We start from the raw sequence: 24,589 nt of genomic DNA, 5'->3' as shown, positions 1-24,589 counted from the left end.
ATTCAATATAGCTTCCTCTATGAGTATATTAAAAATCTCTTGGAATGACACATAATCTGTGCACAGCCATGGGAACCTTCACATATCCTATCTTGAACAGAGTTTCAGGAAGATTGTTTTAAGCATTTAAAGAGCTGAGAGGAGAAATCTTACATGGAGAGGAGAGAGAGAGAGAGAGGAGAGAAGGTAATCCTACATATATGTTCAAGAAGAAGGAATAAGGATGTAGGCAAACACATACACATACATAAGACTAGAGGGGGAATGAGGAAATATTCATATCCATAGCAACAGAGAGAATGATGGATGAGGTGGATGGGGCAATAGAAAAACTAAAGATAATTGAGGAGAGGATAGAATGAATATCTGAAAATTCATGGCTTGGAATGAAGTGAAAGGAAGGCAGTCTAGTGGTTTCTTTATTAACGGTTCTCATCAATGGGAGATATGAAATATTTCATTTCAACATAAGTATCCTCTGGATCAGAATCTAGAGACAGGAATGAAGAGATTATGTTGCTATATAAATGAAATGGGCCTGCTCTTTGTGTATATAGGCTTATACAGCCAATCACTGAGGGCTCTTGAGCACAAAGTGAAGGGAAAAATGCAGAGAAAGCCTTGCCAGGAATAGTGTGAGGACACATAGACTCCATTACATCATAGTACGCTGACTAGGAGGGGTAATAAAGAGGGAGTTGGGGAAACATATTGAAACAGCCAGTCCAGGGTCTCTGGTAATCTGTCAAGGTCCTGTGGTCATCTCTCTCCTTGATAGTCTCACTAGACAGCAGAAGTAAGAGAACCCCACATTCCCTCTCCCTCTGCAAACCACACCTTGGCCTAGGCACCTAGGAGCCTCTTGTGGAGGGGAGACAAAAAGGAACTGGGGAGAAGAAAAGGTAGAGGGCAAATGGACCCCGAGTGTGGGGTTTAGAGGGGCACCAACTCCTGGCAGAGATGTGAGTGGGATACCCAGTGAGAAATAATAGAGACTAGACTTGGAGCAGGGTGGTTGGGAGAATGACCACTTCCTGATCAAGGTGGGCTCTGACATCACTTCCAATCAGGTGTCAGCAGGAAACAGGGTCTGTCTAGCCTAGACTCATCTCCACTTGTCTGCTTTTCCTCTTAGAGCTGAAAATGCTTGTCTGAGAAGCCAGAGAAACCAGGACTTGCCTAAGAACATACTGAGAAGCACTTATCAGGAAAGTGGTCACGAAACACAAGCCACAGACTGCTGAATCCAGTGCAAAGAAGGGAAAAGATCCCTGCTGCTCCCACCAGAACCACAGCTTTCCAATCTGAGGTGAGACAGTCCCACAGGGACTTTTGAGGGGGGCACCTGTGGCTCAGGACAGGAAGGCCCAGGGAAACCCATGTGGTATATTCTAGGCTTAAAGCATAGAACGTGTGTTGAACTAGCTGGATGGAGGCTGGCCCACCAAAAGCCTTTAGACTGGTACTGTTTAGTCATAGAGGGAGGAGGCTGTATGACTCAGTGACTGGAGCTGGGGAAGGATGTAGGACAGGAGTATGAAGGGCATTGTAGGTTTGTTTGCCTGGTGGGTACAAGAGATCTCAGAGCTCATCTGTACCGACCTCAAAGGCTAAGTGAAATCAATAGGGGAGGGGTTTGGACCAGGGTTACAGTACAGCCAGGAGGGGCAAATCCAGGTTCAGAGTACTGAACTCTCTTGTCTGCCAAGCTAGCTGGCTTATATCTTGGCAGCTACCACTTCTGAGAGCCAAGACTCATAGACTCAGGTTCCCTGGATGGGCTCCCTGAGAAGTAGATGGATAAATACCCCATAGAACCAGGACTTCTGATAGTCTTCAGTAATGTAGAAGAGATCAGTTGAGGGGCCATCCAAGCCCCTGAGGGGCGTTGGATCAGCCTTGGGTAGACACTTAGCAGTGGAAGTGTCTTTCCCTGAATTTCTACCATTGAGAAATGTAGGGAATTTTCCATGCCCCTAATTCCTTTCGAACCCTCTTTGAACATTTTCCTGTGATATGGAGGTAAAAGCTTAGGAAAGGTCCATTTTGGTGATGTCCAAGAATTCCTCCTCTGGAGTCTAAGCTGCTGAAGGATTTTTTGGACATTAAGAATGAGGTAGAGATATTTGGTAGATATGAGTTTAGTGAATTTGGGCTATCAATAATCAAATGCAATGTGGAGATTACAAACTGAATAAAGGTAGGAATTCTGAGTTGTTTAAAGGAACTTGCTTGGGCGGGAGATGGGTCCTTTGGGGAAAGAAGGGTCAGGATGGAAGCCTAAATTAACAGCCCATCAATCAGGGCAAATGTGACACTTCCATTGGCTTATTGAGCCAGTCTGTGTGGCTATCCCAAAGAGTGGATTTGTCCCATCTTGAAGAGATCAGCTCAAAGATATCTCTCACTAACATTGTAACCATGATTCTAAAAAGGCTGAAGAGGGAAAGATGAGGCCAGAAGCACCAGCCCAGTCCTATTTGTCAGGACAAATGGGACCAGGAATATATGAGGACAATTTCCTGAAGAGGGTTTATAAGCATTTTATCAACAACCCCAAACTCACTCCAGAAATTACTATAGGAAATCAAAATCTTAAGGGAAAACCCAACACAAAAAATGGGTATGGAGTCTACATAAATCCCCACTACTGTCTGATTAAGGATCCATCCAACAAGGGATGGGAGAGAAGGCAGGAAACACACACACACAAATATTCACACTGACATAGAGATGAATAAAGACTTTCATACCAGATTCATACTCATAAATACAATCATTTCCTAAAGAATTTTACATCCTTATCCATTTGTAATTATGGGGAGGAGGCAATAGAAGGAGTTCATTAGGATCTTGAGAAACACACCTGTCTGACTTAGGAAGGGAAGACTCTTAGGGTAGTCAAAGGAAAAACAGACTGAGTATACTCATTCTTATATAAAATCACATGGAAAAAAATGGTGGAAGATTCAAACACACCTCCCATCTGTGGAATCCTGCTTTTCCTGGTTATTTAAATAGGAAGGAGACCACCATTTTCTGGCAATTCATACATTCAGATATTGGAAAGTTCTACATTCTTATTATGAATTCTCCTCTCCATTTCTTTGCTAGTGTTATGTGAACATGCAGATTTCTTGTCTACACATGGATGAATCCATATCACTTGACTCCTTCAATATGCCCATATACCATGAGCACTGTGTTCAGTGTCTAGACTTATGCTATTCTCCCTTGTGAGTCATGTGTGTGATACATGAGGACACAAGGACTCCCGTATAAGAACTGGATTAATGGGAGGTCATTCAATCTAGCTTCCTCTATGAGTATATTAAAAATCTCTTGGAATGACACATACTCTGCACACAGCCATGGGAACCTTCACATATCCTATCTTGAACAGAGTTTCAGAAAGATTGTTTTAAGCATTTAGGCAGCTGAGAGGAGAAATCTTGTATAGAAAGGAGAGAAGGTAATCCTACATATATGTTCAGGAAGAAGGAATAAGGATGTAGGCACACACATACACATACATAAGACTAGAGGGGGAATGAGGAAATATTCATATCCATAGCAACAGAGAGAATGATGGATGAGGTGGATGGGGCAATAGAAAAACTAAAGATAATAAAGGAGGGGATAGAATGAATATCTGAAATTTCCTGGCCTGGAATGAATTGAAAGGAAGGCAGAACATATCTTGTGGTTTCTTTATTAACGGTTCTCATCAATGGGAGATATGAAATATTTCATTTCAACATAAGTATCCTCTGGATCAGAATCTAGAGACAGGAATGAAGAGATTATGTTGCTATATAAATGAAATGGGCCTGCTCTTTGTGTATATAGGCTTATACACCCAATCACTGAGGGCTCTTGAGCACAAAGTGAAGGGAAAAATGCAGAGAAAGCCTTGCCAGGAATAGTGTGAGGACACATAGACTCCATTACATCATAGTACGCTGACTAGGAGGGGTAATAAAGGGAGAGTGGGGCAAATATATTGAAACAGTCAGTCCATGGTCTCTGGTAATCTGTCAAGGTCCTGTGGTCATCTCTCTCCTTGATAGTCTCACTAGACAGCAGAAGTAAGAGAACCCCACATTCCCTCTCCCTCTGCAAACCACACCTTGGCCTAGGCACCTAGGAGCCTCTTGTGGAGGGGAGAAAAAAAAGCAACTGGGGAGAGGAAAAGGTAGAGGGCAAATGGACCTTGAGTGTGGGGTTTAGAGGGGCACTAACTCCTGGCAGAGATGTGAGTGGGATGCCCAGTGAGAAATAATAGAGACTAGACTTGGAGCACGGTGGTTGGGAGAATGACCATTTCCTGATCAAGGTGGGCTCTGACATCACTTCCAATCAGGTGTCAGCAGGAGACAGGGTCTGTCTAGCCTAGACTCATCTCCACTTGTCTGCTTTTCCTCTTAGAGCTGGGAATGCTTGTCTGAGAAGCCAGAGAAACCAGGACTTGCCTAAGAACATCCTGAGAAGCACTTATCAGGAAAGTGGTCACGAAACACAAGCCACAGACTGCTGAATCCAGTGCAAAGAAGGGAAAAGATCCCTGCTGCTCCCACCAGAACCATAGCTTTCCATTCTGAGGTGAGACAGTCCCACAGGGACTTTTGAGGGGGGCACCTGTGGCTCAGGACAGGAAGGCCCAGGGAAACCCATGTGGTATATTCTAGGCTTAAAGCATAGAACGTGTGTTGAACTAGCTGGATGGAGGCTGGCCCACCAAAAGCCTTTAGACTGGTACTGTTTAGTCATAGAGGGAGGAGGCTATATGACTCAGTGACTGGAGCTGGGGAAGGATGTAGGACAGGAGTATGAAGGGCATTGTAGGTTTGTTTGCCTTGTGGGTACAAGAGATCTCAGAGCTCATCTGTACCGACCTCAAAGGCTAAGTGAAGTCAATAAGGGAGGGGTTTGGACCAGGGTTACAGTACAGCCAGGAGGGGCAAATCCAGGTTCAGAGTACTGAACTCTCTTGTCTGCCAAGCTAGCTGGCTTATATCTTGGCAGCTACCACTTCTGAGAGCCAAGACTCATAGACTCAGGTTCCCTGGATGGGCTCCCTGAGAAGTAGATGGATAAATACCCCATAGAACCAGGACTTCTGATAGTCTTCAGTAATGTAGAAGAGATCAGTTGAGGGGCCATCCAAGCCCCTGAGGGGCGTTGGATCAGCCTTGGGTAGACACTTAGCAGTGGAAGTGTCTTTCCCTGAATTTCTACCATTGAGAAATGTAGGGAATTTTCCATGCCCCTAATTCCTTTCGAACCCTCTTTGAACATTTTCCTGTGATATGGAGGTAAAAGCTTAGGAAAGGTCCATTTTGGTGATGTCCAAGAATTCCTCCTCTGGAGTCTAAGCTGCTGAAGGATTTCTTGGACATTAAGAATGAGGTAGAGATATTTGGTAGATATGAGTTTAGTGAATTTGGGCTATCAATAATCAAATGCAATGTGGAGATTACAAACTGAATAAAGGTAGGAATTCTGAGTTGTTTAAAGGAACTTGCTTGGGCGGGAGATGGGTCCTTTGGGGAAAGAAGGGTCAGGATGGAAGCCTAAATTAACAGCCCATCAATCAGGGCAAATGTGACACTTCCATTGGCTTATTGAGCCAGTCTGTGTGGCTATCCCAAAGAGTGGATTTGTCCCATCTTGAAGAGATCAGCTCAAAGATATCTCTCACTAACATTGTAACCATGATTCTAAAAAGGCTGAAGAGGGAAAGATGAGGCCAGAAGCACCAGCCCAGTCCTATTTGTCAGGACAAATGGGACCAGGAATATATGAGGACAATTTCCTGAAGAGGGTTTATAAGCATTTTATCAACAACCCCAAACTCACTCCAGAAATTACTATAGGAAATCAAAATCTTAAGGGAAAACCCAACACAAAAAATGGGTATGGAGTCTACATAAATCCCCACTACTGTCTGATTAAGGATCCATCCAACAAGGGATGGGAGAGAAGGCAGGAAACACACACACACAAATATTCACACTGACATAGAGATGAATAAAGACTTTCATACCAGATTCATACTCATAAATACAATCATTTCCTAAAGAATTTTACATCCTTATCCATTTGTAATTATGGGGAGGAGGCAATAGAAGGAGTTCATTAGGACCTTGAGAAACACACCTGTCTGACTTAGGAAGGGAAGACTCTTAGGGTAGTCAAAGGAAAAACAGACTGAGTATACTCATTCTTATATAAAATCACATGGAAAAAAATGGTGGAAGATTCAAACACACCTCCCATCTGTGGAATCCTGCTTTTCCTGGTTATTTAAATAGAAAGGAGACCACCATTTTCTGGCAGTTCATACATTCAGATATTGAAAAGTTCTACATTCTTATTATGAATTCTCCTCTCCATTTCTTTGCTAGTGTTATGTGAACATGCAGATTTCTTGTCTACACATGGATGAATCCATATCACTTGACTCCTTCAATATGCCCATATACCATGAGCACTGTGTTCAGTGTCTAGACTTATGCTATTCTCCCTTGTGAGTCATGTGTGTGATACATGAGGACACAAGGACTCCTGTATAAGAACTGGATTAATGGGAGGTCATTCAATCTAGCTTCCTCTATGAGTATATTAAAAATCTCTTGGAATGACACATACTCTGCACACAGCCATGGGAACCTTCACATATCCTATCTTGAACAGAGTTTCAGGAAGATTGTTTTAAGCATTTAGGGAGCTGAGAGGAGAAATCTTGTATAGAGAGGAGAGAAGGTAATCCTACATATATGTTCAGGAAGAAGGAATAAGGATGTAGGCACACACATACACATACATAAGACTAGAGGGGGAATGAGGAAATATTCATATCCATAGCAACAGAGAGAATGATGGATGAGGTGGATGGGGCAATAGAAAAACTAAAGATAATAAAGGAGGGGATAGAATGAATATCTGAAATTTCCTGGCCTGGAATGAATTGAAAGGAAGGCAGAACATATCTTGTGGTTTCTTTATTAACGGTTCTCATCAATGGGAGATATGAAATATTTCATTTCAACATAAGTATCCTCTGGATCAGAATCTAGAGACAGGAATGAAGAGATTATGTTGCTATATAAATGAAATGGGCCTGCTCTTTGTGTATATAGGCTTATACACCCAATCACTGAGGGCTCTTGAGCACAAAGTGAAGGGAAAAATGCAGAGAAAGCCTTGCCAGGAATAGTGTGAGGACACATAGACTCCATTACATCATAGTACGCTGACTAGGAGGGGTAATAAAGGGAGAGTGGGGCAAATATATTGAAACAGTCAGTCCATGGTCTCTGGTAATCTGTCAAGGTCCTGTGGTCATCTCTCTCCTTGATAGTCTCACTAGACAGCAGAAGTAAGAGAACCCCACATTCCCTCTCCCTCTGCAAACCACACCTTGGCCTAGGCACCTAGGAGCCTCTTGTGGAGGGGAGAAAAAAAAGCAACTGGGGAGAGGAAAAGGTAGAGGGCAAATGGACCTTGAGTGTGGGGTTTAGAGGGGCACTAACTCCTGGCAGAGATGTGAGTGGGATGCCCAGTGAGAAATAATAGAGACTAGACTTGGAGCACGGTGGTTGGGAGAATGACCATTTCCTGATCAAGGTGGGCTCTGACATCACTTCCAATCAGGTGTCAGCAGGAGACAGGGTCTGTCTAGCCTAGACTCATCTCCACTTGTCTGCTTTTCCTCTTAGAGCTGGGAATGCTTGTCTGAGAAGCCAGAGAAACCAGGACTTGCCTAAGAACATCCTGAGAAGCACTTATCAGGAAAGTGGTCACGAAACACAAGCCACAGACTGCTGAATCCAGTGCAAAGAAGGGAAAAGATCCCTGCTGCTCCCACCAGAACCATAGCTTTCCATTCTGAGGTGAGACAGTCCCACAGGGACTTTTGAGGGGGGCACCTGTGGCTCAGGACAGGAAGGCCCAGGGAAACCCATGTGGTATATTCTAGGCTTAAAGCATAGAACGTGTGTTGAACTAGCTGGATGGAGGCTGGCCCACCAAAAGCCTTTAGACTGGTACTGTTTAGTCATAGAGGGAGGAGGCTATATGACTCAGTGACTGGAGCTGGGGAAGGATGTAGGACAGGAGTATGAAGGGCATTGTAGGTTTGTTTGCCTTGTGGGTACAAGAGATCTCAGAGCTCATCTGTACCGACCTCAAAGGCTAAGTGAAGTCAATAAGGGAGGGGTTTGGACCAGGGTTACAGTACAGCCAGGAGGGGCAAATCCAGGTTCAGAGTACTGAACTCTCTTGTCTGCCAAGCTAGCTGGCTTATATCTTGGCAGCTACCACTTCTGAGAGCCAAGACTCATAGACTCAGGTTCCCTGGATGGGCTCCCTGAGAAGTAGATGGATAAATACCCCATAGAACCAGGACTTCTGATAGTCTTCAGTAATGTAGAAGAGATCAGTTGAGGGGCCATCCAAGCCCCTGAGGGGCGTTGGATCAGCCTTGGGTAGACACTTAGCAGTGGAAGTGTCTTTCCCTGAATTTCTACCATTGAGAAATGTAGGGAATTTTCCATGCCCCTAATTCCTTTCGAACCCTCTTTGAACATTTTCCTGTGATATGGAGGTAAAAGCTTAGGAAAGGTCCATTTTGGTGATGTCCAAGAATTCCTCCTCTGGAGTCTAAGCTGCTGAAGGATTTCTTGGACATTAAGAATGAGGTAGAGATATTTGGTAGATATGAGTTTAGTGAATTTGGGCTATCAATAATCAAATGCAATGTGGAGATTACAAACTGAATAAAGGTAGGAATTCTGAGTTGTTTAAAGGAACTTGCTTGGGCGGGAGATGGGTCCTTTGGGGAAAGAAGGGTCAGGATGGAAGCCTAAATTAACAGCCCATCAATCAGGGCAAATGTGACACTTCCATTGGCTTATTGAGCCAGTCTGTGTGGCTATCCCAAAGAGTGGATTTGTCCCATCTTGAAGAGATCAGCTCAAAGATATCTCTCACTAACATTGTAACCATGATTCTAAAAAGGCTGAAGAGGGAAAGATGAGGCCAGAAGCACCAGCCCAGTCCTATTTGTCAGGACAAATGGGACCAGGAATATATGAGGACAATTTCCTGAAGAGGGTTTATAAGCATTTTATCAACAACCCCAAACTCACTCCAGAAATTACTATAGGAAATCAAAATCTTAAGGGAAAACCCAACACAAAAAATGGGTATGGAGTCTACATAAATCCCCACTACTGTCTGATTAAGGATCCATCCAACAAGGGATGGGAGAGAAGGCAGGAAACACACACACACAAATATTCACACTGACATAGAGATGAATAAAGACTTTCATACCAGATTCATACTCATAAATACAATCATTTCCTAAAGAATTTTACATCCTTATCCATTTGTAATTATGGGGAGGAGGCAATAGAAGGAGTTCATTAGGACCTTGAGAAACACACCTGTCTGACTTAGGAAGGGAAGACTCTTAGGGTAGTCAAAGGAAAAACAGACTGAGTATACTCATTCTTATATAAAATCACATGGAAAAAAATGGTGGAAGATTCAAACACACCTCCCATCTGTGGAATCCTGCTTTTCCTGGTTATTTAAATAGAAAGGAGACCACCATTTTCTGGCAGTTCATACATTCAGATATTGAAAAGTTCTACATTCTTATTATGAATTCTCCTCTCCATTTCTTTGCTAGTGTTATGTGAACATGCAGATTTCTTGTCTACACATGGATGAATCCATATCACTTGACTCCTTCAATATGCCCATATACCATGAGCACTGTGTTCAGTGTCTAGACTTATGCTATTCTCCCTTGTGAGTCATGTGTGTGATACATGAGGACACAAGGACTCCTGTATAAGAACTGGATTAATGGGAGGTCATTCAATCTAGCTTCCTCTATGAGTATATTAAAAATCTCTTGGAATGACACATACTCTGCACACAGCCATGGGAACCTTCACATATCCTATCTTGAACAGAGTTTCAGGAAGATTGTTTTAAGCATTTAGGGAGCTGAGAGGAGAAATCTTGTATAGAGAGGAGAGAAGGTAATCCTACATATATGTTCAGGAAGAAGGAATAAGGATGTAGGCACACACATACACATACATAAGACTAGAGGGGGAATGAGGAAATATTCATATCCATAGCAACAGAGAGAATGATGGATGAGGTGGATGGGGCAATAGAAAAACTAAAGATAATAAAGGAGGGGATAGAATGAATATCTGAAATTTCCTGGCCTGGAATGAATTGAAAGGAAGGCAGAACATATCTTGTGGTTTCTTTATTAACGGTTCTCATCAATGGGAGATATGAAATATTTCATTTCAACATAAGTATCCTCTGGATCAGAATCTAGAGACAGGAATGAAGAGATTATGTTGCTATATAAATGAAATGGGCCTGCTCTTTGTGTATATAGGCTTATACACCCAATCACTGAGGGCTCTTGAGCACAAAGTGAAGGGAAAAATGCAGAGAAAGCCTTGCCAGGAATAGTGTGAGGACACATAGACTCCATTACATCATAGTACGCTGACTAGGAGGGGTAATAAAGGGAGAGTGGGGCAAATATATTGAAACAGTCAGTCCATGGTCTCTGGTAATCTGTCAAGGTCCTGTGGTCATCTCTCTCCTTGATAGTCTCACTAGACAGCAGAAGTAAGAGAACCCCACATTCCCTCTCCCTCTGCAAACCACACCTTGGCCTAGGCACCTAGGAGCCTCTTGTGGAGGGGAGAAAAAAAAGCAACTGGGGAGAGGAAAAGGTAGAGGGCAAATGGACCTTGAGTGTGGGGTTTAGAGGGGCACTAACTCCTGGCAGAGATGTGAGTGGGATGCCCAGTGAGAAATAATAGAGACTAGACTTGGAGCACGGTGGTTGGGAGAATGACCATTTCCTGATCAAGGTGGGCTCTGACATCACTTCCAATCAGGTGTCAGCAGGAGACAGGGTCTGTCTAGCCTAGACTCATCTCCACTTGTCTGCTTTTCCTCTTAGAGCTGGGAATGCTTGTCTGAGAAGCCAGAGAAACCAGGACTTGCCTAAGAACATCCTGAGAAGCACTTATCAGGAAAGTGGTCACGAAACACAAGCCACAGACTGCTGAATCCAGTGCAAAGAAGGGAAAAGATCCCTGCTGCTCCCACCAGAACCATAGCTTTCCATTCTGAGGTGAGACAGTCCCACAGGGACTTTTGAGGGGGGCACCTGTGGCTCAGGACAGGAAGGCCCAGGGAAACCCATGTGGTATATTCTAGGCTTAAAGCATAGAACGTGTGTTGAACTAGCTGGATGGAGGCTGGCCCACCAAAAGCCTTTAGACTGGTACTGTTTAGTCATAGAGGGAGGAGGCTGTATGACTCAGTGACTGGAGCTGGGGAAGGATGTAGGACAGGAGTATGAAGGGCATTGTAGGTTTGTTTGCCTGGTGGGTACAAGAGATCTCAGAGCTCATCTGTACGGACCTCATTTGATAGAAAGGCTAAGTGAAGTCAATAGGGGAGGGGTTTGGACCAGGGTTACAGTACAGCCAGGAGGGGCAAATCCAGGTTCAGAGTACTGAACTCTCTTGTCTGCCAAGCTAGCTGGCTTATATCTTGGCAGCTACCACTTCTGAGAGCCAAGACTCATAGACTCAGGTTCCCTGGATGGGCTCCCTGAGAAGTAGATGGATAAATACCCCATAGAACCAGGACTTCTGATAGTCTTCAGTAATGTAGAAGAGATCAGTTGAGGGGCCATCCAAGCCCCTGAGGGGCGTTGGATCAGCCTTGGGTAGACACTTAGCAGTGGAAGTGTCTTTCCCTGAATTTCTACCATTGAGAAATGTAGGGAATTTTCCATGCCCCTAATTCCTTTCGAACCCTCTTTGAACATTTTCCTGTGATATGGAGGTAAAAGCTTAGGAAAGGTCCATTTTGGTGATGTCCAAGAATTCCTCCTCTGGAGTCTAAGCTGCTGAAGGATTTCTTGGACATTAAGAATGAGGTAGAGATATTTGGTAGATATGAGTTTAGTGAATTTGGGCTATCAATAATCAAATGCAATGTGGAGATTACAAACTGAATAAAGGTAGGAATTCTGAGTTGTTTAAAGGAACTTGCTTGGGCGGGAGATGGGTCCTTTGGGGAAAGAAGGGTCAGGATGGAAGCCTAAATTAACAGCCCATCAATCAGGGCAAATGTGACACTTCCATTGGCTTATTGAGCCAGTCTGTGTGGCTATCCCAAAGAGTGGATTTGTCCCATCTTGAAGAGATCAGCTCAAAGATATCTCTCACTAACATTGTAACCATGATTCTAAAAAGGCTGAAGAGGGAAAGATGAGGCCAGAAGCACCAGCCCAGTCCTATTTGTCAGGACAAATGGGACCAGGAATATATGAGGACAATTTCCTGAAGAGGGTTTATAAGCATTTTATCAACAACCCCAAACTCACTCCAGAAATTACTATAGGAAATCAAAATCTTAAGGGAAAACCCAACACAAAAAATGGGTATGGAGTCTACATAAATCCCCACTACTGTCTGATTAAGGATCCATCCAACAAGGGATGGGAGAGAAGGCAGGAAACACACACACACAAATATTCACACTGACATAGAGATAAATAAAGACTTTCATACCAGATTCACATGAATTGTTCTACCCCTAAATGCAATTGTCTCAAAAATATTTTCATTGATATCCTTCAGAAATCATGACGAGAAGACTAAAGGGAGTGTCAAAAGGGCCTGCCTGAGTTAGGAGGAAAATTGAGGAAGCCAAAGGGGAAAGGAGTTGAGCACTTTGATTCCTATGTTAAATCCCATGGAAGAGGTCAGTGGAAGGCTCAGAACTATCATGCCCTGGGCAGGATCCCTGTCTTTTGGGGTTATTTAGTCATGGAGGAACACTCAGGCATTCTCCTTTCCCCCATTTATTCCGGTATTGCTTTGTTCTCTTTATAGATTCATATTAGGAATTCTCCTCTACACTCCCTTCAAGTCCAGAATACAGCCCTGACGAGTCCTTTCTAGGCATTACTGACTCCCTTTGTGATCTATGGAGCCAAAAAGTATGAAAACACCTATATTTGGGGAATAGAAATTCACTGTATTCTCCCTTGGGAAGTGCCATATGATTATGCAATTGTAGTTCTTGTTCACATATGTGAGTTCCCAGGTACCATTTATCTATAATGAGTCCTGTACTGGTGAGAACTGATTCTATCTAGATTCCTCATATGTGAGGAATGAGACACTGTCTGTGGGCATCAATGGACATCACCCAACGTCTATCCCAAGGGGAGGGGAAGCTGAATCCTTTGTGGAATACAGAAAGAAGAGCCGATATATAAATCAGAGAAAGGAAGATAAAGCTCTATCTATCTGTCTGGCTATCTATCTGTCTTTCTGTCTGACTGTCTATCTGGAGAGAATATATGTCAATATATAGGAATGAATAGAGAGAATCTGTGAGTGCCTAGACAGGAAGGAGGGGGATAAGGGATGATTGCTGGGGGTTGTAAGGACAGAGGAAGTGTAAGACCTGGAAATGACTTGCTAGAACACTTATTAGTAATTCTGGAGAGGAATAAGGAGGGGGCAGACTGAGGTCTTACATATGTGAATATATTCTCTATCCTCAGATACAGGAGATGTCATATATTCTCTGAATTCTCATGCACACAAATGTTCCTTTACATATTATGTGAGAGACTTCAGAGTCATAGGAATGTAGTGAATAGATATATCAATGAAATGGGCTGGATCTCTCTGTATATACGGATACAGAGCCAAATACTGAGATATCTCCCAAGTAGGAAGGGAAGAGGGAGATGCAGAGATCCCCCAGATGAGAATAGTCTGATGACACAAAGACCCCATTACATCATAATATGCTGACTGGAGGGGGCAGGGTCATAAGAGGCAGCAGAGGTGTAGGGATAGAGACAGCCCTGGCGCTCTGCTCATCCTTCACAGTCACTATAGTCATCTCCCTCCTTGACAGACTCCCTGGAAAGAGCAGAAGTAAGGAAAGTCCATCTCCCCGCACCCTCCTGAACAAGCCCAACCCCTTGGGGTCCCTTGTAGCATTGATGGTGAGAACATGGAAAAGGAGGCAGGAAGTGAGAATGATGGAATGGAAATGGAGCCTGAGAGGGTTGGAGTGAGACGGGCACTGATTTCTGGCAGAGAATTTAGTGGGATTCCCATTGCTAGACCCTGGAGATTGGGGCAGGGTTTTTGGGAGAAGGACCTCTGCCTCACCAAGGTGGACACTGACTTCACTGCTCACCACATCTCTGATTGGAAGGATTAACAGGGGGAGGGTATGGCAAGCCAGAACTCATCTTCTCTTGTCTGCTTGTTCCCCTAGGGCCGCTAATGGATGTCTGAGAGGGGAGAGAGGTCCAGAAATCTACTCAAAGGCAACTCTGAGGATCAATTGGCAGAGAAGTGGTGAGGAAATAGAAGCCACAGACTGCTGAATCCTGACTCAAAAGAAAGATAAGACCCCTGCTAGTCCCTCCAGAGCAACAGATTTCCATTCTGAGGTGAGACAGTCCCAGTAGGAAGGGGTGACACCTGTTGCTCAGGAGGAAGGTCCAGGGAGAACCATGTGCTATGGTAGACTTTAGGGATAGAATATTGCCTGAACTAGTTGGATGAGGCCTGGCTCACCAAAAACTATTAGACTGGCAGTGTTTTTGTCATAGAGGGAGGAGGCTGTTGTTTGGGTGAAGGGAGATGGAGAGGCAATGATGGAGAGGAGTCTGAAGGGGCTTGTAGATTTGAGGATGGAGGCTGGAAGGGATCTCAGAGGTCATGTTGTCCAACCTAATTTTTTTTGTTTTTTTGTTTTTAAAACATTATTTTATTTTGTCATTTCCATACATTATTCATTGGAAACAGATAATTTTCTTTTCGTTCCCACCCCCCAACCTAATCTTTTGACAGAAAGGGTTACATGAAGTGAAGAATAGGGGAGGAGTTTGGTCTAGGTTACACAGCCAGGAAGGGAATGGGCAAAAGCAGGCCCTGAGTCCAGGATCCTCTTGTCTGCCAAGCAAGCTGGCTTACATCTTGGCAGCTACCTCTTCTGAGAGCCAAGCTTTATGGACTCAGGTTGCCTCAGAATCAGATAAATTCCCCATAGAGCCAGGTCTTTTGGGAGTCTTCAACCATAGAGGAGAAGAGGTCCAGTAAGGGGTTTGGATCAGCCTAATGGAGAAGTGACCTTCCCTTAAAGTGACCTTAGGAATACAGGGATTTGCCCATCCCATTCATACATTTCTGGAACCTCTTTGAACATATTCCTTGGATTTAGAGGTAAAAGTTCAGTCAAGGTCCATGTTGCTGATCTCAGAGAATTCCTCCTCTGGGGTCTCAGCATGTTGAAGGAGTTCTTGGACATGAGGAATGGGGTAGAGAGAGGGCAAAGATGGGTATCATGAAGGGAATAGGGATCAAGAAAGGCTTGGTGGTACTCATCGTTCAGTGCCATTTGGGCTTTCAATAATTACATGGAAAATGAAGATCATGAACTGAATAAAGTTGGGAACTGTTGAGTTGTTTAAAGGGTTCTCCTTGGGCTGCAGAAGGATCCTAGGGGAAAGCACGGTAGGATAGAAAGCCTGAATGAACAGTCCCTAAATCAGTGCACATGTGACATTTCTATGGCCTCACTGAGCCAGTCTGTGGGGCTATTGCAAACAGGAAGAGGACATTAGCCCCCTCTTTAAGTGATGAGCTCAAGGACATCTATCAATAATATTGTCTCCTTGATTGCAAAAAGTTTAAAGAGGGAAAGATGAGGCCAGAAGCAAATAACCCAGTCCCAATTTGAAAGGACAAATGGGAGCAGATATATTTGAGGGCAACTTTTCCCCAGGACAGTTTTAATTTTAAGTATATTATCAACAAGCCCAAAACTCACTCCAGCAATTACTGTGTAGTAAATGAAATTCTTAAGGGAAAATCCAACCCAAGGAATGGGCTTGGGATCTACATAAATCCTCACTACTGTCTAACCAAGGATCTATCCACAAGGTATGGGAGAGAAGGCAGAAGACCCAAACACAAATGTTCACACTGACACAGACATAGATACAGATTTTCACACCAGATATACACACTCTCCTGTACCCGTCAATTTAATCATTTCAAAAACATTTCATTGATATCCTTCAGGAATCTTGGAGAGAAGACTAAACAGGAGTAATAAAAGGGCTTTCAGAAACAGCTGCCTGAAATACAAGAAGAGATGAGAAAGCCAAAGGAGAAAGCAGTTGAGCACGTTGATTCCTTTGGAAAATCCCAAAGAAGAGGTCAGTAGTACGGCTTAGATATATCATCCCCTGATCAAGATCCCTGTTTATCTGCTTATTTAAACATGGAGCAGCATTCAGCCTTTCTCTCTTCACCCATATATTCCGGCATAGCTGTATTCTCTTTATAGATTCATAATAGGAATTCTCCTCTATACCATCTTAGTGTGCAGAATTCAGCACTGACCTGTCCTTTCTAGGCATTAATGACTCCCTGTGTGATATGTAGAGCCAATTAGTATGAAAACTCTTGTATTTGGGGTGCAGAGATTCACTGTATTCTCCCTTGGGAAGTGCCATTTGATTATTCAAGTGTGCTTCTCCTTGTTCATATACTTGTGCTCTCGGGTAGCTTATATCATATATGAGTCCTGCACTGGTGACAGCTGATTCCACCTAGATTGCTCTTCCTGTGGTCCACATATTCCCTCTTTACTCCCATATGTGAACAATAAGACACTGTCTGTGGACACCAATAGGAGCCCAGCCCAGGGGCAGAGGAAGGAGAAGCCTTTCAGGTATACAGAGAGGGAGAAGAGCCCATATATGATTCAGAGGAAGACAAAAACTCTTTCTATCTATCTATAACAGAGAATATATGTAGATATATAGAAATACAGAGAGAATCTCAGTTCACCTAGACATTGAGGTTTAGGATAATAAAGATGTTTGCTCATATTTTTGAGGACCCAGGGTATATCAGTCATGCACATGAAATAATAGAACCAGTATAAGTAATGCTAGAGAGGAATAAGGACAGGGTAGCCGCAGGTCTTGGAACCCTGAATATGTTCTCTGTCCTCATTACACAGGAGATGTCATACATTCTCTACATTTTTATACACACAAATGTTCTGTTATAAAATAAATTAGAGACTCCAGAGTCATAGGAATATAGAGAACAAATACATCAATGAAATGGGCCTGAACTTCCTGTATATGGGAATGAGAGAACCAAACAACGAGACATCCAGAGCAGGAATGAGAAGGTGGAGATGAAGAGATTCCCCTGATGAGAAAAGTCTGATGAAACAAAGACCCCCATTATATCATAATATGCTGTCTGGAAGGGGTGGGCTTATACGAGGCAGGAGAGGTGTAGGGATAGAGACAGCCCAGGGGATCTGTCCATACATCACAGTCTCCCTCTCTGCCAGACTCCCTGGAAGCAGCAGAAGTAAGGAATCTCCATCTCCCCGCACCCACCTGGAAAATCCCAAACCCTAAGTGCTGCTTTCTAGCATTGTTGATAAGGGAGGTGCAAAGGAGGCTGGGACCAAAAAATGAAGCCTGAGAATATTGGAGTTAGAGGAGCAATGACTGCTGGCAGAGAGATTAGAAAGAAACTCAGTGGGAGACCATTCAAAGTGGGGTAGGGTTGTTGGAAGAAGTACCACTGCCTGATCAAGGTGGGCACTGACTTCACTGCTAACCAGGTATCAGCTAGGAGAGGTTAAAAAGACAAGGCTCTGGCTGGACTGGACTCACCTTTTCTTGTCTGCTTGTCCTCCTAGGGCTGCTAATGGATGTCTAAGAGGGGAGAGAATTCTGGGAATTTACCCAAAGTTCACCCTGAAATTCACTTGTCAGAAAAGTCATCGGGAAACACAATCAACAGACTGCTGAATCCAGTCCCAAGGGAAAGAAATGATTCCTACTGGTCACCCCAGGACTGTGGCTTTCCATTCTGAGGTGAGACAGTTCCTGTAGCCTGGGGGCACCTGTGGCTCAGAACAGGAAGGCCCAGGAAACCCATGGGCAATATTCTAGGCTGAAATCATAGATCGTGTGTTGAATAACTTTAGACTGGTAGTGTTGTTGTCATAGAGCAAGGAGGCTTTGACTGGGTGACTTGAGCTGGGGAAGGATGTAGGAAAGGACTCTGAAGGGGCTTGGAGATTTGGGTGGCCTGGAGGCTGGGAGAGACCTCAGAGGTCATCTGGTTCAACCTTCTCCTTTAATTAAAAAGGCTAAGTGAAGTCAAAAGGAAAGGGGTTTGGATGAGGGTTACAGTACAGCCAGGAGGGGAAATCCAGGTCAGAGTGCCAAATTCTCTTGTCTGCCAAGGTAGATGGATTACACCTTGGCAGCTAACTCTTCTGAGATCCAAGCTGCAGGGACTCAGGTTCCCTCAGAATCAGGTGGAGACATTCCCCATTGAGCCAGGACTTCTGGGCGTCTTCAGTCATGGAGAAGAGATCAAGTGATAAGGGGCTTTGGATCAGGCTGGGGTAGATGTGACCTTCCCAGAATTTCTTTCATTTAGGAAATCAGGGATTTTCCCACCCCCTCGTGATTTCTGGACCCTCCTTCAACAAGATCCTTGGATGTAGAGGTAGAAGCCTAGGCAAGGTCCATGTTTCTGATCTCAGAGAATTCCTCTTCTAGATTATGAGCTGCTGAAGGAGTTCTTGTGCATTAAGGAAATGGGGTACATGGGCAAGGAGGGGTACCATAGAGTGACAGGGACGTACAAAGACTTGGTAGACATGGACTGAGTGGCTTCTGGGCTTTCAATAATTACGGGAAAGTGGAGATCACAGACTGAACAAAGGTGGGAATTGCAAGCTGTTTAAAGGAACCTGCTTGGGCTGCAGAAGGATTTTAGGGGAACTCAGGGTGGGGATGGAAGCCTGCTGAATCACAATCCCTGCTCTAGACCTCATCACCCCTACATTTCCCACCCAGGCTAATCTGGGAAGTTCCTCCAAGCAGGGCAGAAGGCTTCTACTACAACCTACAGAGGTCATCCTTATGGCCAGTCTCTCTTTAACATTGTCTCTCTGTTGCCAGCAGCCTGAAGACAAAGATGAGGCCTGAAGCAGGAGTCCAGTGCAGTTATTTGTAAACATGGGGCCAGGGATATGAGAGAGCATCCTCCCAGGAAGGCTAAAGGCCCTTCTTAATAGGCCCACCCTTATTCCTACAAATACTCTAGTTAACAGAAATCTAAAAGAAAGCACAAAGCAGAAGGTGTCTCCACTCCAACCTGACATCTTCCAACCTGCTACCATGGATCCAACAAATGTTGCAGTGCAGCATGGGATACTCCCACATGAACCCCACCCAGCCCCTCAGCCAGCCACACACCCAGAGAAGACCCTTCCATGCTCACATGCAAATTCTTGTTCCCCCAAATCACTCCATAGAATGTTGTCATCCCCATCCATTGGCAGTTACGGTGGCAGAAGCCCGAAGGCGGCCCACAGAGGCACTTTCAGATACACATGCCTGACTGAGGCAGAAGAGTCATGGCAACCCAAGGCAACACAGGCTGGCAATATTCATTCCTATGGAATGCGATGGTGGAAGAGTCAGACATCTCTCCTCCTCGGTGAGCTTCCCTTCTTTGCTTATTGAGCCTGAATGAGTGCTCCCCCATTGGCCCTGCCCAGCCCTAGACTGGAATATGAGAGGAGGGTCTCCTGAAGAATGGTATTCTGAATTCTCTGCGGCATTCCCATGCTATTGAGATCTGAGCACTCCCGCGTGCTCTCTAGGGATTGCTGATTCCTTATCGGGTCCCCTTACAGCCCCCCAGAAGCCCCTAGATTGGGCAGCGGCCATGTTGGAGGCCTCGTGCACCAGAACCCAGCGGGCCCAATGGGGTGGGCTTTTGAAGGGCTGACGCAGGGACGTGTGGACACACAGCAGAGGGGCCCGGGCAGCAATAACGGTGCCTGTGCCTCCCTCCGTCCATGCCGGGCTCCCGGGATGGCCACAGTGTGTAACAGCCCCGCACCAGGCCACTTGCAGCAGCAAAGGTGGGAGCGAGGAGATGAGCCGCAGTGGGTGCGTGGGGAGCCCCCTGGAAGCGCACGCGGCGGAGCTGGACGGGGGTGGGGGGTGGCGCGAGAGGAGCTGAGGCCAGGCGGGTGGGAGGGTGATGCCCGTTGGGGGCCGATGGAGGGGGGAGGGAGTTGACGCAGGAGCCCTGCAGAATGTCCAGGCGCTGGCGTCACTGGCCATCAGCTCTGAGCGGGGGAGGGGCGCCTAGCCAGGGCTGGGCTCCGCTAGGCTACGGCTCCCCCTCTGGCTGAGAATGGCTACTGCACAGGAGACAGATGTGGGGAACCGCCCTAAGCCCAGCCCAGGCTCAGCTGCCTGAACCTGGGTGATCTGTGGGCAGGGAGCACAAGCTGAGGACCTGGGACAGCTCCCAGGGCAGGGAAAAGGTCCAGGACTGGTTCCTCCAGACATGTCACAGCCCAGCGGGAGGGGGGCACGTGTGGCTCTGGCGGGGGAAGGGGGGGGGGCCTCAGGGACACTGTGAAGTCAAGAAGTAAGGCAGGGGCTTGGCCAAGGCTCACACAGACAGCAAAGGGCCAAAGATGGCCTGGGAGCCTGCCAGGGTAGCTGCCTTTCATCTCCTGGGCTCTGCTTCCACTGGGAGCCAAGCTAAAGTGGCCCAAATTCCCTGCAAGCTACTCCAGCACAGCTGCTGAAGAAATTTCCCTCAGAGCTAGGGATGCTGGCAGGCTTCAGACTGGAACCTGGCCTAAGAGAGGGACCAATCACTCCCCTGGCCTTTGGGTCAAAAGGGGGTGGACAGCCCCCAAGATGAGCCTGAGCACAATCCCTTGGCTTCTCCACTTGTGAAATTGGGATGACTCAGAACTGACTCCATTTGGGCTCTCCTTCAACGTTTCCTGAACCTTGTAGGTAGCAGGCTGGGCAAAGTCCTTTTCTCCTGCCCTCAGACAATTCTCTCTCTGGGAGGGGGACTGCTATGTGTGTGAAGGAGGGCCTTTGAGAGTCCAAATGGGGCAGAGGTGGTCAAGAGTTGGCCAAAGGATGAGAGAGCCTGGGAGTGGGTGGAGGGTGGGGGCAGATTGATAGGACTTCATTGGTGGGAAGCAAGCTGGAGATGAGGGACAGAGAATAGAGGTGGGAGATTGTCAGCTGTACAAAAGGTCCTGCTTGGGTGGCAGAATGGTGGGGGGGGGGGATGCAGGGTGGGATAGGAGGAAGCCTTCCCAATAACAAGCTCTTGACCACAGCTCATTGTGCCCTTTCCTGTCCCACCTTAGACTAGTCTGTGATGTTCTACCAGCCACAGGGAGATTGCTTCTCCCCCGACATGCAAAGATCATGGATATCTCTCACTCAACTTGTCTCTCTCTGCTTCCACAAAGACTGAAGAAGAGCAAGAATTAAGAAGCAGGAGCCCAATTCAATGTAGCATTGGGGCTCCGAGTATAGGAAAAAGCTTTCCCCGGAGGGCAATAAACACTTCATCACCCACCCAAATTGATTTCAGCAAACAATTCTGTTCATAGATTTCTAAGGCAATGCACACACAAAAAGGAGTGGGCACAGTGTACCTCCCCCTCAACCTGGTCTGATCTCTTCTAGTTGATAACCAGTGATGCCCAAGGGATGGGATGGAAAATTGGCCACATATACAGCAATTAATAGAAAGACACTCCTGTACCCATAAATACAATCATTTCACGAAGAATTTTTCATCAATATCCATTGATAATGAGGAGGAAACAATAGAAGAAGTTCCAGAAAGACCTTGAGAAACACCTCTCTGACTTAGGAAGGAAAGACTTTTAGGGTAGCCAAAGGAAAAACAGGTTGAGTGTATATTCATTCTTATGGAAAATCACATGGAAAAAATGGTGGAGATTCAAACAAATCTCCCAGTTGAGAAAGGCTGCCTTCCGTAGTTATTTAAACTGGAAGGAGGCCACCATTTTCTGTCAGTCCATACATTCAGATATTGATACCATCCCCTAATGCCTTTCTATTATGAATTCTCTCCATTCCTTTGTTCAGTCATATGTGAGCATGCAGATTTCCTGTCTACACATGGATGAATCTATATGGCTTGACAGCTCCCCCTTCAATATGCCCATATGCTATGAGCAACGATGTGTTCAGTGTCTAGACTTATGCTATTCTCCGTTGTGAGTCATGTGTATGATACATGAGGACACAAGGACTCCCATATAAGAACTGGATTAATGGGGGCTCATTCAATCTAGCTTGCTCTTTGAGTAGATTCACATTCTCTTGGAATGACACACACTCTGCACACAGCCATGGGAACCTTCAAATATCCTACCTTAGGCAGTGTAATATGAAATTTGTTTTAAGCATTTAGGGAGCTGAGCAGATAAATCTTGTATGGAGAGAGAGACACACACAGAGAGACAGACACACACACACACACACACACAGAGAGAGAGAGAGAGAGAGAGAGAGAGAGAGAGAGAGAGAGAGAGAGAGAGAGAGAGAGAGAGAGAGAGAGAAGGTAATCCTATTCAGGGAGAGGGAATAAGTATGTATGCACATACATACACATAGGTTAGACTAGAGGGGGAATGTGGGAATATTCATACCCCTAACAACAGAGGGAATGATGGATGAGGTTGATGGGTCAATAGAAGGAGTAAAGACAATAATGGAGGGGATAGAATGAATATCTGAGAACTCCTGTGATGGAATGAAGGAAAAGAAGGGCAGGAGTTATCTTGGGGCATACTTATTATTGGTTCTCATCAATGGGAGCAGTGAAATATTTCATTTGGACATAAGTATCCTCTGGATCAGAATCTAGAGACATAGAAATGAAAATATGTTGGTATACAAATGAAATGGGCCTGCTTTTTGTGTCTATAGGCTTATACAGCCAAACACTTGGGGGATCCTGAGCACAAAGTGAAGGTTGAAATGCTGAGAAGGCCCTGGCATGAGTAGTGTGGGGACACAAAAATCCTATTATATCAATACATTGACTAGGAGACGTTATAAGGGGAGAGTGGGGCAAAAAGAGATTGAAACACAGTCCAGGGTCTCTGTCAATCTACCATGATCCTGTGGTCATCTCTCTCCTTGACAGTCTCCCTGGAGGGCAGAAGTAAGAGAACCCTCTCCCTCTGAAATCACACCAAGGCCTAGGCACCTAGGAGCCTCTTGAGGAGGGGAGAAAAAAAGGAACTGTGGAGGGGGAAAAGTAGAGCGGAAATGGATGCCCAGTGTGGGGTTGAGAAAGGCACTAAATCCTGGCAGAGATGTGAGCAGGATGTCCAGTGAGAAACAATAGAGACTAGGCTAAGGGCAGGGTGTTTGGGAGAAGGACCACTGCCTGACCAAGGTGGGCACTGACATCACTGCCCATCAGGTCTCACTGCAGAGCAGGGTCTGTCTAGCCTGGATTCAGCTCCACCTGTCTGTCCGCTTAGGACTGGGAATGCTTGTATGAGAGGCCAGAGAAACCAGGACTTGCCTAAGAGCATCTAGGGACCCACTCACAAAGAAGGGAAATGATCTCTGCTGAACCATAGCTTTCCATTCTGAAGTGAGACAGTCCCTGTAGCACTGGGAACACCTGTGGCTCAGGAAAGGAAGGTGCAGAGAGATCCATGGGCTATACTCTAGGCTTTAAGCATAGAACATGCACTGAACTAGCTCCATGGTGGCTGGCCCACCAAAAGGCATTAGTCTGGAAGTGTTGGTGTCATAGAGGGAGGAGGCTTTATGACTAGGTGACTGGAGCTGGAGAGGGATATAGGAGAGGAGTCTGAAGGGGCTTGGAGGTTTGGGTGGCCTGGAGGCTGGAAGAGATCTCAGACATCATCTGGTCCAACCTCTTCATTTGACAGAAAGGGCTAAGTGAAGTCAAAAGGAGAGGGTTTTGGCCAGGGTTACACTACAGCCAGGAAAGGTCAAAAGCAGGTTTTAAGTTCAGGATGCTCTTCTTTGCCTAGATAGCTGTCTTTTTTTAATTTAAATTAATATATTTAGTAAATTTAGAACATTATTCCTTGGTTACAAGAATCATATTCTTTCCCTCCTTCCCTTCCCCCCACCCTTCCCATAGCTGATGTGAAATTTCATTGGGTAATACATGTGTTCTTGATCAAAATCTATTTCCATGCTGTTGATGTTTGCACAAGGATGTTCATTTAGAGTCTACGTCCCCAACCATATCTCTTCGACCCATGTATTCAAGCAGCTGTTTTCTTTGGTGTTTCTACTCCCAGTTTTCCCTCTGAATGTGGATAATGCTTTTTCTCGTAGATTCCTCCAAGTTGTTCAGGATCACTGCATTACCACTAATGGAGAAGTCCATGACATTTGATTGTACCACAGTGTATCAGTCTCTGTGTACAATGTTCTCCTGGTTCTGTTCCTTTTGCTCTGCATCAATTACTGGAGGTTGTTCTAGTCCCCATGGAATTCCTCCACTTTATTATTCCTTTGAGCACAATAGTATTCCATCACCAACATATACCTCAATGTGTTCAGCCA

General features: G+C 45.3%; 1 long non-coding RNA gene across 19 annotated transcripts in view; it reads left to right on the top strand.

Annotated features, from left to right (window-relative positions):
* Window positions 1–640: 640 nt before the first annotated feature.
* LOC103091903 (uncharacterized) overlaps window positions 641–24,589 on the top strand; it is a 55,792-nt gene continuing 31,843 nt past the window's right edge. Inside the window, exons 1-12 of one of the 19 annotated variants that reach the window (XR_008914494.1) lie at window positions 641–796; window positions 1,136–1,309; window positions 4,429–4,602; window positions 7,722–7,895; window positions 11,015–11,188; window positions 12,711–12,834; window positions 12,966–13,072; window positions 14,377–14,459; window positions 16,191–16,327; window positions 17,842–18,019; window positions 19,477–19,661; window positions 21,358–21,577. This is a non-coding gene — a long non-coding RNA (uncharacterized LOC103091903). The other 18 variants (XR_008914483.1, XR_008914486.1, XR_008914495.1 and 15 more) reach the window with 18 other exon arrangements.

This window comes from Monodelphis domestica, chromosome X, assembly GCF_027887165.1.
Source record: "Monodelphis domestica isolate mMonDom1 chromosome X, mMonDom1.pri, whole genome shotgun sequence".
Classification (NCBI taxonomy): Eukaryota; Metazoa; Chordata; class Mammalia; order Didelphimorphia; family Didelphidae; genus Monodelphis; species Monodelphis domestica.
This window is presented reverse-complemented; position numbering and strand designations above follow the sequence as displayed.